Source organism: Hyla sarda, chromosome 7, assembly GCF_029499605.1.
Source record: "Hyla sarda isolate aHylSar1 chromosome 7, aHylSar1.hap1, whole genome shotgun sequence".
Taxonomy (NCBI): Eukaryota; Metazoa; Chordata; class Amphibia; order Anura; family Hylidae; genus Hyla; species Hyla sarda.
In genome coordinates, this window is record NC_079195.1 from 233497917 (window position 1) to 233503916 (window position 6000).

A 6000-nucleotide genomic window follows, 5' to 3' on the forward strand; every position below is an offset into this window, starting at 1 on the left:
ATTCGAGTTTGATTAAAACATAGCTTTTACTGATATTAGTAAAAAATAATAGTAATAAGGGGTACACACATAAATTGGGGGCGTAAGGAAAAAAGGGGGTACAGGTGAAACCCTATTCTAAGCGTCCCTAATCAATTCTAATCCTAATATAAGTGTGGAAATAGAAAGAGAACAATAGAGAGGGGGGTAGTACAATACAATCTTAAAATTGTGGTAGGTCTCTTTTACCTACGCGTTTCGCCCTCCTTAATGAAGGGGGGACTCATCAGGGACAAGAGAACCACAAAGACATAAATGATATGAATGGGTGTACCTGATAGAACATGTACAATAAAGTAATCAATAATATGATAAAGAGTAGCAGAAATTAGCAGGCGTCTTAGAGAGGAAGTCTGTGTCAGTCTTAGTCAGAGATATGTCTTAGAAATATAGTGCAATTTACATAGAGGATGATGCAGATACAGTGAACATATATGTCCAATATGTAATACATATGCATTAATGATACACATCCACTATAGAAGTTGATGGCTTCAGAGGGTATTAAACAAATAAAAGCCTGTGTTGTGCATACAAAAGGTAACAGCCGCACTGTTGAAAAAAGAGAAAAAATCTCACTTAGAAAAAATATATTCATAGGTAGAGATTAATAATATTACTCATAAAGCGTTTAGAGGGCTTACCCAGAATTGGATATTGCACAACAGGCTACCAGATATATTGTTCTTATAACCATATACATGACCACAGATTCCTACAGATGGCAATAATTGGATGGAAAATAGAAAAACATAGAGACAAATTAATGATGAACCCCCATTAGATGTCAAGAGAACACTGTGTTTACCAAGGGTCTATGTACGGCTCACCTGGATATTAGGCCAGAATGCAGTTAGATGTAAGGCACATCCAATATAAACAGATGTACATAAGTCTGGAGTTCTAGATCACTAGATCAAGACAAGAACATGACATAACTACAATGTATAGTGAGCTTTTCTAAACAATAGGCCAGTTAGATACAAACAGGCAACAATTCAAAGGAAATCCTACCTGGGATATTTTTGGTAGGAATAACAACACCTGATGCTGGTGATGCTGGTTATTCCTACCAAAAATATCCCAGGTAGGATTTCCTTTGAATTGTTGCCTGTTTGTATCTAACTGGCCTATTGTTTAGAAAAGCTCACTATACATTGTAGTTATGTCATGTTCTTGTCTTGATCTAGTGATCTAGAACTCCAGACTTATGTACATCTGTTTATATTGGATGTGCCTTACATCTAACTGCATTCTGGCCTAATATCCAGGTGAGCCGTACATAGACCCTTGGTAAACACAGTGTTCTCTTGACATCTAATGGGGGTTCATCATTAATTTGTCTCTATGTTTTTCTATTTTCCATCCAATTATTGCCATCTGTAGGAATCTGTGGTCATGTATATGGTTATAAGAACAATATATCTGGTAGCCTGTTGTGCAATATCCAATTCTGGGTAAGCCCTCTAAACGCTTTATGAGTAATATTATTAATCTCTACCTATGAATATATTTTTTCTAAGTGAGATTTTTTCTCTTTTTTCAACAGTGCGGCTGTTACCTTTTGTATGCACAACACAGGCTTTTATTTGTTTAATACCCTCTGAAGCCATCAACTTCTATAGTGGATGTGTATCATTAATGCATATGTATTACATATTGGACATATATGTTCACTGTATCTGCATCATCCTCTATGTAAATTGCACTATATTTCTAAGACATATCTCTGACTAAGACTGACACAGACTTCCTCTCTAAGACGCCTGCTAATTTCTGCTACTCTTTATCATATTATTGATTACTTTATTGTACATGTTCTATCAGGTACACCCATTCATATCATTTATGTCTTTGTGGTTCTCTTGTCCCTGATGAGTCCCCCCTTCATTAAGGAGGGCGAAACGCGTAGGTAAAAGAGACCTACCACAATTTTAAGATTGTATTGTACTACCCCCCTCTCTATTGTTCTCTTTCTATTTCCACACTTATATTAGGATTAGAATTGATTAGGGACGCTTAGAATAGGGTTTCACCTGTACCCCCTTTTTTCCTTACGCCCCCAATTTATGTGTGTACCCCTTATTACTATTATTTTTTACTAATATCAGTAAAAGCTATGTTTTAATCAAACTCGAATGGTGTTTAAACTAAGTGGTGTTTGAAATTTAATTCCTATCACCAAGAGTTCTGTATCATTGTAAGGTTTTGGTACCTACTATCCTTACCATAAGTTGTGTTGTGTTCATGACTTGTAATGACGACTGAATGATGAATAAAGCTCTTTCAATACCTTTTACTAAAGATTTCCGTGGAGAGGAACAATTATGAGTTTCATATAATTTTTTGATGCCCGACTGTCTGCATCGTGTCTGTGCTCTGAGGAACAGCATGGAGATGGTTCTTTTTAAAAAGGGATCAAAAAGGCAGAATTTTCTGGGTTTGTTTGCAGAAAAGACCCCTAGTGGCCATTTTTTTAGACCTGTTTTTCACATCTTTAGCAATTACATTTTTCAGCCTCTTCAAGAAGCTGCAGCAAGAGCTGCGATCACTGCAAGACCTGCTTCGGCGCGGCTGAGACATCAGGGAGGAGCTGGAGGAGACCAAAAAGAGCTTGAAAAGCTACTTTGAGGAGGAGTCCAAGCAAATCATCTTTCGTGCCAAGGTGGAGAACCTGGAGAAGGGTGAGAAGTGTAACTCTTTTTCAGGAAGCTCCAAGAAGGCCACACGCCCCTGATAGAACTGAGAGATGAGACCGGACACATGCGGAAGGGCAAGGAGGAGGAGGAGGAGGAGGAGGAGGAGGAGGAGGAGGAGGAGGAGGAGGTGGTGGTGGTGGTGGTGGTGGTGGTGGGGGGGGGGGGGGTCGTCGCAGACCACTACCGCAACCTCTACGCCCCAAAGCATCCGACCCCGAAGCCGCCGAGAGGTTCCTGTCAGGTGTCACTAACGTTGTTGATCCCGCAGGTTCGGCGGCTATGAACGATCCCTTGACGGTGGGGGAGCTGATCTCTGCCGCTAGATCCTTTAAGCCCGGCAGGATTCCAGGCAGTGACGGTCTCCCGGCCGAGCTCTATGTAGCGCTGGGTGACCTGATCTGTCCAGACCTGTTGGAGGTGTAAGAGCAGACGGTGATGGGGGACAGAATGCCTCCGTCATTGAGGGAAGGGATGATCACGATCTTGTATAAGCGGGAGGGGGAGAGATGTGACCTGAAAAACTTGCGTCCCATCTCTCTCCTGAACGTGGACTACAAGATCCTCGCCAAGGTGCTGGCCAACAGGCTGAAATCTGTCATCGGGCAGATCGTCCACCCGGACCAGACCTGTGGCATTCCCAGTTACAGGATTGCCAACAGCCTTGCCCTTGTGAGAGACACGGTCCATTACATCCAGGACCGCTGAACCTGCACCGCCCTGGTCAGCCTGGATCAGGAGAAGGCATTTGATTGTGTCTCTCACGCTTTCATGGGCAGGGCTTTGCACAAGCTGGGTATGGGAAAGATGTTTTTCTCGTATGTTAATGTGATGTATCTTGACATTTGCAGCACGGTGCTGGTGAACGGCTGGAAGACTTACCCCTTTCCGGGGTCAGACAGTGCTGCTCTCTTTCACCTCTTATTTTTGTTTGTGTTATAGAGCTCTTTGCTGAGTCTATCAGACAGAATGGAGAGATCAGAGGGATCAATGCACCGGGACCCGATCGCTACGAGGTCAAGTGCTCGCTCTACATGGACGACGTGACCATCTTCTGCGCTCATCGGCATTCGGTGACTGAACTTGTAACTTGTCCAGACCTGCGAGGACTTCAGCAGAGATATAAGTTTTTTGATGCCTTGCGGTAGCTGGGCTTCCCATTCATGGTAAAAAGCAGATTGATCAGCGGAGGAGAGATGTTAGGGATCTGCAGTGACGGCAACACTAATCACATGATCTTCACCAGTGCTGCTGGGACTTGAGAAGCCAGAGGAGACCAGGAAAGGTCTGAAGAGACTCTATGAGAGGGCACGTCTTGGACTCCTTTTGTCATGTCTGTCTTGGTCTGTGTTCACACAGCTATTGTATTTTGTTGTGTGTGAACAGTTTTTTGTTCCCTGGTCAGGGAATAGTTAAAGCCTTTGGGCTTTCTGTCCATTAGCTCTTAGAGTGTGTCTACATAAGATCAGCTCTGTCTAGCCTCAGGGCTGGTGATTACATATGGACTTCCTGATGTCTTGCTGCCAACATGCTGGACATGCTGCTACGGAGCTTTGGGTGAAACACTCCTTGTTTGAGCTTTTAATCTACTATCTCTGTTTTAGCATGCACCTTGCATTTATCTTTGATATATGTTCTGGGCTTTTACCCATGGTTAGATAGCATGTTCTTAGTAGATTTTAGGATTTGTATGTCCTTTCTGCTATGTATCTGTTCATACTGTGTTTTCTCTTGTATCCGTTTTCTGTGTTTCTATAACTAGATATCCCTGTTACCTGTCCATGGGGACTTTGTGTCTACTGGAGGTTTTCTGAGGGATTGTGATTATTCCAGTTTAGCGATAGATCCCTGTTACCGGTCCATGGGGACTTTGTGTCTACTGGAGTTTCTGGGGGATTAGGCTATAATTATGTTTGTTCCTGGAGTCTGGTGTTTTGAACTCTATCTGTTTATTAGTTCATGATTTCAGATCTTTGGAGTTTTTGTAAATGCACTGATCATAGAGTACATGATCACTTAGCTAGTGTTTTCCTCTGTGCTGCTCACTGATCTGTTCCCTCTGAATTTATTAACAGAGTTCTATGTTCCTGTTATGTTTGTGGCTTGTGAGCAACTGTTTATTAGTATGTGTTTTTAGGCCCCTGCACAGGGAGGGTTCGGCACCAAGTTGTCGATCCACTGTTTAGGGTGGATGGACAAGTAGGCAGGGAGAGATGGTTTTAGGGCTCACTTTTCTTGTTCCCTGGTTGGTCCCAGACACCTTTTTCCCCCTTGCATGGCTCCTTGTACATGACTATCCGTTTAAAGCGTTACTGTCATTAGAAACAACTTTTTTCCATTTAATACTTCCTTAAAAACTAAGCATTTTCCTAATATACTTCATTAAAAAATGTAATTGCTAAAGATGTGAAAAACAGGTCTAAAAAAATGGCCACTAGGGGTCTCGTCTGCAAACGAATGCATAAAATTCAGCCTTTTTGATTTCTTTTTAAAAAGAACCATCTCCATGCTGTTCCTCATAGCACAGACACGATGCAGACAGCCGGGCATACAAAAAATATTTGAAACTCATAATTGTTCCTCTCCACGGAAATCTTTAGTAAAAGGTATTGAAAGAGCTTTATCGATCATTCAGTCGTCATTACAAATCATACAATTAATTACAATCACACGAAGCATGACAGTACAATATACAGCACAGGTTCCCTAAGCTATACACCGTACCACATGCTACACTAACATTCCGCTCCATCACTCGATATCGAAGAAACAAAGTCGAAAAACAACAACATATTACAGTCTGTGATCGGGGAGGGGCGTGGGATCAATGGGGGGAGGGTGGATCACAGGGTCAAACTACTAGGCGCATGTATGGGGAGGTAGGGGAAACAGGAGAAACAGGCGGGACAGGGACCTATTATTTATATTTTGCATATAAATAATAGTTTAGCACCTTGTATTGCTTGTAACAGTGAATGCTTCTCCTGAAGAGGCCGCAGTCTGCATCGTGTCTGTGCTCTGAGAACAGCATGGAGATAACACCCTCTCTTCCCCCATTTTTTTTAAAACCTGTTTTTCACATCTTTAGCAATTAAAGTTTTTTAATGAAGTTTATTAGTAAAATGCTTAGTGTTTAAGGAAATATTAAACGGAAAAAAAGTAGTTTCTAACGACAGTAACGCTTTACACGCACAGTCATGTACAAGAAGCCACACAGGGGGAGACAGGAGTCCCAGACATGGCGTCTCAGAGTCTCCTCCGGCTT

At 42.1% G+C, this 6000-nt stretch overlaps 1 protein-coding gene across 1 annotated transcript in view; it reads left to right on the forward strand.

Annotated features, from left to right (window-relative positions):
* Positions 1 to 6000, forward strand: part of LOC130283503 (selenoprotein Pb-like) — a gene marked incomplete in the record, with an annotated part of 41257 nt that overhangs the window by 20817 nt on the left and 14440 nt on the right.